General features: G+C 46.1%; 1 pseudogene; it reads left to right on the top strand.

Moving 5' to 3' along the window:
- Positions 1–332: 332 nt before the first annotated feature.
- On the top strand, positions 333–4,714 carry LOC105478284 (HAUS augmin-like complex subunit 1; annotated as a pseudogene).
- Positions 4,715–14,229: the final 9,515 nt, after the last annotated feature.

Raw genomic sequence — 14,229 nt, 5'->3', positions numbered from 1 at the left:
GTATCTGGTATCCGGTCTCCTTACCAAATACTGTTATTCTAAAAGTTTTTTAATAGAATTGTTACAGTAGGTAGCTAGTCAGACATAAACAGGACAAGAGAGCACCCCTCCCCTTCCCCGACAACCACCACCAGGAATGTCAGATGTCAGGTGACCATCAGGTGATGGTCAGTCGGTTAACTGTCTCTCTAAAATAATAATTGGTCACAGCCAGCACCAGGGAAAAGCAGTTTCCCAATAGATAAAAACACCTGAAACTGATGATCAGCAGCTTCCCAATAAGAGCTCAGGAATTGGGCGAGTGGGCTGGAGCATGTGCATTAAGGGGCAAAATGGAGGAGTTTAAGTTAAAATGGAGGAGGTATATGACCTTCTGGGGGCATTCTATTGGTAAAGGGAAGAACGCCTCAGGTGAGCATGCGTATACCTCCAATAAACACGCTACGCATGCTCACCGCCCAATTGCTGGTAGGCCACCGCGCATGTGGGCAGCCCCTCTGAGGGAAGAATCAAGGGAAAAAGGATGCAAGATGCGAGAAGTAGGCCAGCATATATAACCCCAAGTCCAAGGTGAAATGAGGCACTGGACCGCCAAGATGCGCCCTTGGCATTCTTCCAAGTGTACGTTACTTTCTTTTCATTCCTGCCCTAAAGCTTTTATTATTATTATTATTGAGACAGGGTCTCACTCTGTCGCCCAGGTTGGAGTGCACTGGTGCAATCTCGGCTCATTGCAGCTTCTGCCTCCCGGGTTCAAGCAATCCTTGTGCCTCAACCTTCCGAGTAGCTGAGATTACAGGCACACACCACCACACCCAGCTAATTTTCGTATTTTTGTGGAGACAGAGTTTTGCCATGTTGCCCAAGCTGCTGCTCTCAAACTCCTGGACTCAAATGATCTGCCCACCTTGGCCTCCCAAAGTGCTGGGATTACAGGCGTCAGCCACTGCGCCCAGCTGGCTCCAAAGCGTTTTAATAAACTCACTCCTGCTCTGAAACTTGCCTCGGTCCCTTTTTCTGCCTTATGCCCCTCAGTTGAATTTATTTCTTCTGAGGAGCCAAGAATTGAGATTGCTGCAGAACCATATGGATTCACTGCCAGTAACGGGGTCTCTTGGGTTTTCAAGGTAGACAATTATAGCATCAGCAAATGGAATTCATTTATATCTCTTCTTTTAGGGTTGCCAGCTTTAGCAAACAAAAATACAGAATGCCCAGCTAAATATGAATATCAGATAAATAAGGAATAATTTTTTAATATAAGTATGTCCCAAGTACTGTATGGCACATACTTATATTAAAAAGTGATTCATGATTCATTTGAAATTCAAATTTACCTGGGTGTTCTGTATTTTATCTAACAACCCTCCCTCTTTCTTTCCCAGTGAGGATGCCTGCTGCTTTATTTTCTTTTTATGTTGCATTTGCTGAAGCGTCTAAGACTGGTTCTCATTCTGGGCTACACATTAGCATCAGCCAGGAAGCTTTAAAAAAAAAAACAAACAACCAAAAAAAAACACTCCAATGGCAGGCCCTTAGGCTCAGAGATTTAATTGGTGTGTATATATACATATATTTAAAAGCTTCCCAGATGATTCTAATGTGCATCTGGGGTTGAGAACCACTGCCTTAAAACAATGTTAAATAATAATGTTAGTAAGCATCAAGAATCTTGTTCTTGATTTTAATGAAATATTTTCAGTGTTTTGACATTTAAAATAACACTTGTTGGTTTTTAGTAAATATCCTTAGTTTTGTTTACATAGTTTCATCTAGCCCTGTTTAAGTTTTGATTAGGAATGGTTGCTTTTAGCACCTATTAATATGATTATGTGGTTTTGAGAAAAGAAAAATAGAACAGTCTGGGCTATGTGAGGCCTGAGGCCCAGAAAGACATGAATTTGGGACTTTCATTCCTCCCTGCTCCCCCTCTCCCCATGCCTGGGGGCAATTGTTTAAAGTCATTTTGTTCCCAACCAGCTGTCTCACCCTTTGCCTTCTTGTTCCTAGAATTTGGGTTGGTTTGTTTTTTCTTTCTTTCTTTCTTTCTTTTTTTTTTTTTGAGACAGAGTCTCGCTCTGTTGCCCAGGCTGGAGTGCAGTGGCGCATCTCAGCTCACTGCAAGCTTCGCCTCCCAGGTTCACGCCATTCTCCTGCCTCAGCCTCCCGAGTAGCTGGGACTACAGGCGCCTGCCACCACACCCGGCTAATTTTTTTTGTATTTTTAGTAGAGACGGGGTTTCACCATGTTAGCCAGGATGGTCTCGATCTCCTGACCTCGTGATCTGCCTGCCTCGGCCTCCCAAAGTTCTGGGATTACAGTCGTGAGCCACCACGCCTGGCCCTGGTTGGTTTTTTCGAGATAGGGTCTCTCTCTTTCACCCAGGCTGGAGTGCAGTGGCTTGATCTCAGCTCACTGCAGCCTCTACCGCTCAGGCTCAAGCGATCCTCCTGCCTCAGCCTCCCAAGTCGCTGGGACCACAAGCGCACACGACCATGCCCAGCTAATTTTTTAATTTTTTGTAGAGACAGGGGTCTCCCTATGTTGCCCAGGCTGATCTTGAACTCCTGGGCTCAAGCGATTCACCTGCCTTGGCTTCCCAAAGTGTTGGGATTACAGGCATGAGCCACTGCCTGGCCTGGAATTTATAATACAAAGAACAATGTATGTAGCCCGTCAGTAGTTTGTTATTTTAATGTAAATTATTGGTAAACAACTCAGGAACTGCCTCTTCCTTTCCTTTAAAAATCCACTTGCAACTGCCACTAATCCAGAGTGTATATTCAGGGCAACTTGAATCTATTCTCTTGAGGACTAATCTCTAACCTTTTTTCCCTCTTGCCCAAATTCCTGTCTAAGGGACCTGGGAAGTTACGCCATAACATCACAAACCGTATAACATCACAAACCCTAACATCTCATCAGGTGAATTTTATTTAACTCTGTATAATGTGTTACTTTCCAACCTGACTGGCGTAGCACCACCCAACAGAGAAGAAAATGAAAATATTGCTAGTGAAGTGGCGGGAGCAGCAGCTATGGAGCTGCTGGAGGAGAAAGAAACGTTGCTGCGTGGTTAGAAAAAATATTTGGGCCAGGCTTGGTGGTTCACGCCTGTAATCCCAGCACTTTGGGAGGCTGAGGCAGGTGGATCACAAGGTCAGGAGTTAAAGACCAGCCTGGCCGATGTGGTGAAACCCCATCTCTAATAAAAATACAAAAATTAGCGAGGCGTGGTGGGGGGCGCCTATAATCCCAGCTACTTGGGAGGCTGAGGCAGGAGAATCGCTTGAACCCAGGAGATGGAGGTTGCCATTGAGCTGAGATCACATCACTGCACTCCAGCCTGGGCAACAGAGTGAGACTCTCAAAAAAACAAATATAAAATAAAAATATATATATATTTGGAGATCATCCCATTCCACAGTATGAGGTGAACCCACGGACCACAGAGATTTTACATCACCTTTCAGAACGCAACAGGGCCCGGGACAGAGGTGTCTACCTGGTAATAGAGGACTTGAAGCAGAAAGCAAGTGAATACAAGTCAGAAGCCAAGTATCTCCAAGACCTTCTCACGGAGAGTGCGAATTTTTTCCCCTGCCAATCTCTCTAGCACTGGTTCTGTTATGCCCAGACCGTTTATTCCCCGAAGAAGACCACCAGAGTCCAGAGTCAAAGCTAAGCAGCAAGGATCTTTATTACAGGTTCGAACCTGGAACTCTCCCTCGCTCGTGAAACGAGACGGGCAGGAGAGCTCCCCCACTCAGCTCCGAACAATGTTATATAGTCTAAGAAAAGTGGGCATAGAGTTATTATACAAATCAGATATATGATTGGCTAGTGTTTGAACAAGGCGATTTGGCTAACTATGATTGGTTCCTGCCATTTCTGATATTTTGGTTCAAACTTTGAGGCGGGAGAGCAGGTTTATGGCAGCAAGAGTTTATCTTACTTAAACACGTCTTGTGACCTTGCCTCAGAACTTACAAAATCTCTGGTATGTGCAAAACAAAATCTCTGGTACGTGCAGAAAACCAGGTACTCACAGAACTTACGAAATCTCTGGTATGTGCAAAGATTAGAGAGCAGAACAAGGGTGTAGCGGGTGGGGGGCGGGTACACATCTATCTTTGTGTCCTTTCAGTTCCAGGTATCTGAATGCTTTGGTTGGCAGTGCGGTAGCCCTTGAAACAAAGGATGCCTCACTAACTAGTTTTATCCCTCCAGTGAATGATTTGACCTCTGATCTCTTTCATACCAAATCCAAAAGTGAAGAAATCAAGATTGAACGGGAAAAACTTGAAGAAAAATCTAACTGCAACTTTAGTGTTAGAAAAATGTCTACAAGAGGATCTCAAGAAAGCAGAGTTGCATCTGTCTACAGAAAGGGCCAAAGTTGATAATCGTCATCAGAACATGGACTTTCTAAAACCAAAGTCAGAGGAATTCAGATTTGGAATCAAAGCAGCAGAGGAGCGACTTTCAACCAGAGGCGCAGATGCTTCTCTGTCTCACCAGTCCCTAGTAGCACTGTCAGAGAAACTGGCAAAATGAAAACAACAGACTATACCTTTGAAGAAAAAATTGGAGTCCTAGTTAGACTTCATGCCGAATCCATCTCTTGCTCAAGTGAAAATTGAAGCAGCAAAGCGAGAATTAGATAGCATCGAAGCTGAACTTACAAGAAGAGTAGACATGATAGAACTGTGACAAGAGCCAAATAAACAGCCTTTTCCCTAAGAAAGTAAATTGAATAGGACTTTACAGAGTTCTTTTTCCTCTTGGCATTTCTTAATAACAAAATTTTCTGTGTTCTTAGATTACAGGATGTCATGATTGATAGAATATGGTTTCTAACTGTGTATTGCATTTTTGTGCCCAAATACATCGTTTTCATTTAAAAAAATCAAAATATCTTACCCCAAAATATGTTTTTTTGCCATATTTTGAAATGGCCCTGCAAAGCCATCTTTGCGGGGGGGAAATTTGCATCTGTAAAGAATCCCCATTAATATAACTAGATCTTCCCCTTCCAGGCCCTCCCAATCCCAAAGAGATAAACTGAGAGTCTGGCACCTTTTAAAGGTCTGAATAGGGGCCGGGCGCGGTGGCTCACGCCTGTAATCCCAGCACTTTGGGAGGCCGAGGCGGGCGGATCACAAGGTCAGGAGATCGAGACCATCCTGGCTAACACTGTGAAACCCCGTCTCTACTAAAAATGCAAAAAATTAGCTGGGCGAGGCGGCGGGCGCCTGTAGTCCCAGCTACTCGGGAGGCTGAGGCAGGAGAATGGCGTGAACCCGGGAGGCGGAGCTTGCAGTGAGCCGAGATCGCGCCACTGCACTCCAGCCTGGGCGACTAAGCGAGACTCTGTCTCAAAAAAAAAAAAAAAAAAAAAAAAAAAAGGTCTGAATAGGAAACATTTGCCATCTATTGTCTCTAAGGACATTCATCTGTGACACTTCCTATCAACCTTGGTCTCCACAATCCCTTATCTTAACCCAGAAACTCCTTTCTATTGATACCAGGTCTTTTTTTTTTTTTTTTTTTGAGACGGAGTCTTGCTCTGTCACCCAGGCTGGAGTGCAGTGGCCGGATCTCAGCTCACTGCAAGCTCCGCCTCCCGGGTTTACGCCATTCTCCTGCCTCAGCCTCCCGAGTAGCTGGGACTACAGGCGCCCGCCACCTCGCCCGGCTATTTTTTTGTATTTTTTAGTAGAGACGGGGTTTCACCGTGTTAGCCGGGATCGTCTCTCGATCTCCTGACCTCGTGATCCGCCCATCTCGGCCTCCCAAAGTGCTGGGATTACAGGCTTGAGCCACCGCGCCCGGCCATACCAGGTCTTTAGATAATAATTTTACTCTCAACCAATTGCCAATGAGAAAATATTTGAACCCACCTGTGACTTGAAAGCCCCCACTTAGAGTTGTCCCACCCTTCCAGATCCAACCAATGTATATCTCACATGTATTGACTGATGCATTATGTCTCCCAAAAACATATAAAACTAAGCTGTAACCCAACCACCTTGGGCACATGTTCTCAGGACCTCTTGAGACTGTGCCTCAGGCCATGGCCACTCATATTTGGCTCACAACAAACCTCTTTAAATATTTTATAGCATTTCACTCTTTTTGTCTACAGTCCTGGGTTGCAGTCCTTATACTTGGCCCAAATAAACTCTACTCAGATGAATTTTGCCTCAGATGCTGGGCACAGTGGCTCACGCCTGTAATCCCAACACTTTGGGAGGCTGAGGCAGGAGGATCACTTGAGCCCAGGAGTTTGAGACCAACCTGGGCAATATAGTGAGACCCCATTTCCAAAACGAATAAAAGAAGTATTAAAAAATGTGCCTCAGCTTCTTACTGTTAGGATGGCAGTTTTCTACTTTAGTTCATTGATGCAAAGAGTCATATTGCTAGGTTTCTTCATGTTGAAGAACTTTCTAATTCTGTTGTTCAATGCCAAAGTCTGTTTGCTAATATTTTATTTAGACTTTGCCTCTATATTTATACATGAAGTTGAAGCTGAGGATCTGTTATTATTGTCGGAATTACCATTGTCTGATTTTGGTATTTAAGTAAGGTTGGCTTTGTAAAATAAACTGGTGAACTTTGTATCTTTTTTTCCTACTTTCTGAAATAGTTTAAATTGTTGCTACTCAAAGTGTGGCCCATGAACCAACAATATCTGCCTCACCTAGGCTTGCTAGAAATGCAGAGTTTAGGGCCCTGTCCCAGCTCTATTGCATTTGAATCTGCATTTTAACAAGAGCCACAGGTTATCTGTGTACACATTCATTTTGAGAGAAGTGGGTACAAATACCATTAGACTCATTTGTCCACTAAGGGTTAGATAAAACTCAGCCATGGGCGATGTGGTCCTCGTTCCTGTTTCACGGTGGATTGCTACTGCCCTTCCCAGTCTCTTCTGTGATCATTGTTCTATTTCAGTCATTGATCTATTTTGGTAACTTCAATTTTGCAAAGAAATCAGCCATTTCCTCTAAATTTTTCAAATTTACTTGTTACTGCTTCTTAGGATTTTTAAAAATTTGCAGTTATGTCACCTTTCTGACTCCTCCTCTTGTGAACTTCTGCTTTCTTTCTCTTTTTCTTGATCTGGCTTATAAGAGATTTGTCTCTATCGTTAGTTTTTTTTTTTTTTTTTTGAGACAGAGTTTTGCTCTTGTAGCCCAGGCTGGAGTGTAGTGGCGCGACCTCGGCTCACTACAACCTCCGCCTCCCAGGTTCAAGCGATTCTCCTGCCTCAGCCTGGCTCAGCCTCCCGAGTAGCTGGGACTACAGGCACGCCCAGCTGGGATTACCACGCCCAGCTAATGTTTTTGTGTTTTTAGTACAGATGGGGTTTCTCCATGTTGGTCAGGCTGGTCTCGAACTCCCGACCTCAAGTGATTGCCCGCCTCGGCCTCCCAAAGTGCTGGGATTACAGGTGTGAGCCACGGGGCCCAGCCTCATTAGTCTTTTCTAAGTGCCAGTTTTACATTTATTTATCCTTTGAGCTATTTGAGGGGAGGGTATTTGTTTTCTATTTCACTTGTTTCAGCTTTTATCTGTATAAATTCTCTTCTGATTTCTGTTGTTTCATTATTTTTCTGTTTTTTTCCCTAATTTCTTTTTTTTTTTTTTTTTTTTTTTTTTTTTTTTGAGACGGAGTCTCGCTCTGTCACCCAGGCTGGAGTGCAGTGGCCGGATCTCAGCTCACCGCAAGCTCCGCCTCCCGGGTTTACGCCATTCTCCTGCCTCAGCCTCCCGAGTAGCTGGGACTACAGGCGCCCGCCACCTCGCCCGGCTAAGTTTTTTGTATTTTTAGTAGAGACGGGGTTTCACTGTTAGCCAGGATGGTCTCGATCTCCTGACCTCGTGATCCGCCCGTCTCGGCCTCCCAAAGTGCTGGGATTACAGGCTTGAGCCACCGCGCCCGGCCTTTTTCCCTAATTTCTTATGATTGGTATAGGTTATTAATTTTTAGAAATTTTTTAAAATAATGAAGGCATTTAAGGCTATAAATTTTCCTTTAAGCCCTGCTTTCACTGTATGGTCAGTTTTAGTGTGAAGTGTTCTTTTCATTAGTTTCTAGACAGTAATTTCCCTTTTAATTTCCTCTTTATTCTTTTTTTTTTTTTTTAAGACGGAGTCTCGCTCTGTCGCCCAGGCTGGAGTACAGTGGCGCCATCTTGGCTCACTGCAAGCTCCGCCTCCCATGTTCACGCCATTCTCCTGCCTCAGCCTCCTGAGTAGCTGGGACTACAGGCGCCTGCCACCACGCCTGGCTAATTTTTTGTATTTTTAGTAGAAATGGTGTTTCACAGTGTTAGCCAGGATGGTCTCGATCTCCTGACCTTGTGATCTGCCCGCCTTGGCCTCCCAAAGTGCTGGGATTATAGACGTGAGGCACCGCGCCCGGCCTAATTTCCTCTTTATTCTAAGGAGTTTCCAGGAGTGTTTCTTATTTTCCACATTTAAAATATTTCAAACTTCAAATTTTCACTTTTATTATTCCTTAAAATTTTAATACGATTTTCCCTGTGGCCACGTACCTGATCTATTTCTGTAAATGTTTCATGGACATATAAACAAAATGTATATTTTCCATTTGAAGAATGTAAGGATCTCTATGTGTTACACTAAACTGTTGGTTGTATCAATCACTTTGTCTATGCCCTTACTGACTTTTTTGCTTATTAGGTATATCCAGTTCTGAAAGAAGTGAATTGAAACGCCCTACTAAAACTGTATTTTGGCCAGGCGCGATGGCTCACGCTTGTAATCCCAGCACTTTGGGAGGCCAAGGCAGGCAGATCACTTGAGGTCAGGAGTTCGAGACCAGCCTGGCTAACATGGCGAAACCCCATCTCTACTAAAAATACAAGAATTAGCTGGGCATGGTGGCAGGCGCCGGTAGTCTCAGCTACTTGGAAGGCTGAAGCAGGAGAATTGCTTAAACCTGGGAGGCAGAGGTTGCAGTGAGCCAAGATTGCACCACTGCATTCCAGCCTGGATGACAGACAGAGACTCCATCTCGAAAAAAAACAAAAGTCTATTTTTATTCTGTTTGTATTTCTATATTTTTTCACTTTATGATTTTAGTGTTTGTTATTTAGTGCACGTAAGTTTATGAATATTGTATATTCTTAATTGTACATTTTTATTATACACAAGTTCTTCTTCATCCTGTTTAGGGTTTTGAACTTCAACTTTCTCCGTACCTCTGCTCTTCTTGCTTTCTTATTATTGGCATTTTTCTGATATCTTTTTGGCATACTGTTTGCAATTTTTCTCATTTTATTTTTGCATTTTTCCCTGTGAGCAGCATATACCTGGATTTTTGCTTTTAACTCTGATAGTCTCTGTCTTGTCTTGAGTGAATTCAATTTAATCACCTCTGGTAAGTTGACTGATATACTTGATTTCATTTTATTCATCTTACTGTATTAAACTGTTCTTTTTTTTTCCTCTATTTTTTCTAGTTAAATCAAATTGCCTCTCATTCCATTTTCCCCTTTGTGAATACCTACTGTTGTTAGACTTTTAATGGAACTTATAGGTATATGGGCTTTTAAAAAAAGTCTTTATGTGAGATTTTAAGTGATAAAGTAACAGATACATTAATGGAGTTGAAAGACAAGTTGGTGTCCTTTTGACTGTAACTCAAGTGATCTTTCCACAATACCAGGGCTTTGGAGCAAAACCAAGAATTTCCTTTTTTTTCTTTTATTATTATTATTATTATTATTATTATTATACTTTAAGTTCCAGGGTACATGTGCATAACATGCAGGTTTGTTACATATGTATACTTGTGCCATGTTGGTGTGCTGCACCCATCAACTCGTCAGCACCCATCAACTCGTCATTTACATCAGGTATAACTCCCAATGCAATCCCTCCCCCCTCCCCTCACCTTTTTTTTTCTTTCTTTTTTTTTTGAGACAAAGTCTCGCTCTGTTGCCTAGGCTGGAGTGCAGTGGTGCAATCTCAGCTCACTGCAACCTCCACTTCCCAGGTTCAAGTGATTGTCTTGTGTCAGCCTCCTGAGTAGCTGAGATTACAGACATGCGCCACCACACCCGGCTAATTTTTGTATTTTTAGTAGAGACAGGGTTTTGCCATGTTGGCCAGGCTGGTCTTGGATTCCTGACCTCAGGTGATCCGCCTGCCTCTGCCTCCCAAAGTGCTGGGATTACAGGCTTGAACCACCACACCCAGCCCCAAACCAAGCATTTCTAACTTAAAAAACATGGCTCATGCTCAGTCCAGCTTAAGGTCAGGGTTATCACTCTATCCGGGCACAAATCTCATCTTGAATTATAGCTCCCATAATTCCCACGTGTTGTGGGAGGGACCCAGTGGGAGGTAATTGAATCATGGGGGTGGGTCTTTCCCGTGCTGTTCTCGTGGTAGTCAGTCTCACGAGATCTGATGGTTTGATAAAGGGGAGTTCCCCTGCACACGCACTCTTGCCTGCCACCCTGTACGATGTCTCTTTGCTCTTCCTTCGTCTTCTGCCATGATTGTGAGGCCTCCCCAGCCATGTGGAACTGTGAGTCCATTAAACCTCTTTTTCTTTATAAATTACCCAGTCTTAGCTAGTTTTTTATTAGCAGCGTGAGAACAGACTAATACAGGCCCTTACTCAGTCATTGACCTACAGGGGTTGGGCTGCCATAGCGGGATCGCAGCCCCCCGGTGACTCCCTTCCTGGGGTCCCTGGGCCTGCGGGGAGGACAGCCATCCTAACAGGAGCCTATCTGGTGTTGTCATTTTAGAAAGCCTTCTGGAGAACATACTTGGAGCTCCTAATAAGGTATCTCGGGCCAAGGAAAATGTCACATTTCTTTGCTCTTGGCAGGAATCCCAGCTCCTTGGCTTGGGAGCACCCTTTCTCCCATGCTGAACAGAAACTTCATTTGGCCATTATGTTCACTGCCAATTACTAAATTATAGGAGAACAAATTAATTTACTTATCACTCGCAGCTTGGGAGATAAACTCGTTCAAAGCAGGGAAAGTGGGGTGATAAAAAGATCCCTGCAGGAAAAAGTTGGGGATCCCCGGGGCCACTTACATGTTGGGTCTGAGTGGGTGAAATCACTCTTCATTACAAAGCTCTCAGAGGATCCGCAGCAGGGGCACCTCATCCACACCCCCCGGCCCCCTCCCGCCCCGCGCCGCCCCCAGCTGGCCTCCAAAGATTGTGGTGAGGTTCCAAATGAGGTGACAGCATTGGAACTTGCTGCATCCTGAACGTGTGCATTGAGTGATGAGGGTGCTGGCGCTGTGGTTGTGGGGACCCTGACTACACAGCCCTGGGTGTGGCTTAAAGTGACAGTCTCCCACTGCCTACCAGCACTACAGACCCCACCCTGCAAATCTCCTAAAGGGAGAAACCTGCTCCCTGCTCCAAGCACGTGGTTGCAGTAGGAACACCTGGGAACACATGAAAGCGTGCTAGGTGGGGTCAGGAGGCTCAGCTCTGTCTGCTTGGGCTCACTGCTAATGTGTGTGAGCTGGGGCTTGCATTTCCTCACCTACAACAAAAGTGACAGACAGAAAGCAGGGAAGGCCCAGGTAGCACCCCCATCCAGTGAGTTCTGCCTCCGCCTGCGCTGCTGCCTGTGGGTTGTGTGTGAAGCACATGAGGCCCTGTCCCTCAGGGCTCAGCGACGCCGCTGGTGGTCTGAGATGACAATGGTGGTGGTGATCATGAAAACTCACACACTAGCACTTCCACCAAGCCAACTGGTGTTCTAAGGGCTTCACCCATATGAACTCGTTAATATTCACAACCAGCCTGTGAGGTTACTGTTATCACTCCTATTTTACGGAGGAAGAGACACAGGTGGAGCCACTTGTCAGCATTGTGCAGCTGGTACGTGGCGGGGCAGGGCTAGGGCCCGGTCAGGCTCTGGGGCCTGTGTGTGGGCACCACTGTGCGCTGTCTGGTCTGTCCTGGGAGCCGAGTTAACCAAAAGCAGCACAGAAATCGTGAAACTTCATTCTAACCTGAGCTTTCAACCTCCTCCCTCTCATCAAATTTTACTTAAAAAAATTTCAGAAACTAGCAAGAGTCGAAATGGCCCCTTGTCCCTGTGGCCCTGGGGGCATCTGCAGGAGGGAGGTGGCCCTGGGGCTGGGGAGAGGATTCTCCTGGTATTTGCTTTTCCCTGGCTGCCCAGGTGCACCCTTAGCCATGTCCAGTCCTCAGGCTTTCCCCAAAAGGGAGAATAACGACGTGGGCCAAAATCCTGAGCTGAAGTATAAAGTCCCCAAATAAAGCAATTATAAATGGAAACTCTGAGGCTCTGATTCACTCAAGCAACATGACTCATGTTCTGCTAAGGTTTCTGTGAACAATATGTTCACAGTCTGATTTAATTATAGCCTAGATTTACTGCTGCCTCGGGGAGCCTCCGAAGCTCACCCCATCCCTCACTCCCCCCATCGCGGCGCCTGGTGAAATGCCTCCCGGTGCGAGAGTGGGAGCAGGCACTGGAAATGGTTTTCTGCAGGTGCTATGTGTCACATCGTGCACAGTGGACAGCTCTTGGGACCTTAGCTGGGCAGGGAGGCAGAGTCCTCAAATAAGTTAGAGCTCTGGGGTACAGCTCAAGCCCCCGGGGATGGGGGGACTGGGCTTCCTGGGCTTCCCCTCCGTGCAGGGGCTCCTGCAGAGTTGAGGTTTGTCAGCGCCGAGTGTGGGCGTCTAGAGTGATCGATAGAGAGGATCCAGTCACAGCTCCCTCACGCGAGGGTGGAGGGAAACCCGGGGCTGCCTGCCGAGCTCGGGGGCGTTCCCACGGGGACCCGATAACACCGGACAGAAAATGTCCCACTTCTCATTGCTTTGTGCTTTCAGTGAGAACCCTCCCCCCCTCCCCCGGAGGTACCACATTTAAAGGGGATAATTTCAAACTTGGTGATGTGGCCACAATTATATCCTCGTTATCAGACAAAAACTGTAGGTCCCCTCCCTCTGCAAAGCATGAAAGCATTTGTGTGCATTTCAGTGTAACGGAACGCTGTCCCCCAGTATCGGGTGCTATGTGCACTTTCCACCCCCCAGCCCTGTTTGCTTGAGTAATGAGAGTGGAAGACGGTAGCCCGCTACCATGGGCTGTAGTGCTGTCAGCTAAAATACAGGCCGCCCCGTTAATTTGCATATCACATAAGCAATGCATAATAGTTTCATTTGCGCATGTCCCAAATATTGTCCGGGACATGCTTGTGCTAAAACCAGATTCCTTGTTTACCTGAAATCCAAATTTATTTTTTGAGACTGAGTCTCACTCTGTCGCCCAGGCTGGAGTACAATGGCACCATCTTGGGACCTCTGCCTCCCAGGTTCAAGCGATTTTCCTGTCTCAGCCTCCTGAGTAGCAGGGATTACAGGTGTGTGCCACCATGCCGGGCTAATTTTTCTATTTTTAGTGGAGACGAAGTTTCACCATGTTGGCCAGGCTGGTCTCAAACTCCTAACCTTAAGTGATCCACCCCCACCTTGGCCTCCCAAAGTGCTGGGATTCCAGGCCTGAGCCACTGCGCCTGGCCGGCATTTTGTATTTTTAGTTGTCAACTCTGGCAACCCTACATGGACTTTGAAGTCATACAACCTGACTTCAGATGCCCCTCTGCCATCAAGGGCATGGGAAACTCTATGACTTGGGCATTCAGAGCCTCCATTTATCGTTCAGCAAAATGAGTGTAACCACAACCACATCCCGGGACCATAGCAAAGATGAGAACGAATGTATGTGAAGCACGTAGCACAGGAAGTGGTATCTCGTTGTAGTGGAAGCTGTTGGCCCCGCTGCATGCCCTTTATTGGCTGGTGTACTCATCCTCGGGCTTCTAGGAATGTTGGGTGCCAGCAACACACAGCGACTCCCTTTCCTGGTGCATTGCCCTGGGCTGATGGGAGGTGCCTACCTAGGAGCTTGTGTCCCATCCGTGTCCCCCCCAACTGCCCCCATTGCCACCCGCGGGCAGCCAGCAGCCACTGGCTAACTGATGGCAGAGGCTGCCTTCATCTTGCGATGCTCACTCAAGAGCCCCCTGTGGGGTCAGGCTGGCTGGGTTCCACCTGACCCTGCTCAGCTCCTTCCCCTGTCACTCTTGCTTCCTTCCAGGCTGCTCCCTGGAGCACACTCTTGGCATTTCACTTGTACAACATGCCTGGCCGCGGTGCGCTGCTGTTGCTGG

This window comes from Macaca nemestrina, chromosome X (assembly GCF_043159975.1).
Source record: "Macaca nemestrina isolate mMacNem1 chromosome X, mMacNem.hap1, whole genome shotgun sequence".
Lineage (NCBI taxonomy): Eukaryota > Metazoa > Chordata > Mammalia > Primates > Cercopithecidae > Macaca > Macaca nemestrina.
The sequence above is the reverse complement of the archived record's forward strand: the minus strand, read 5'-3'. Positions and strand labels throughout refer to the sequence as shown.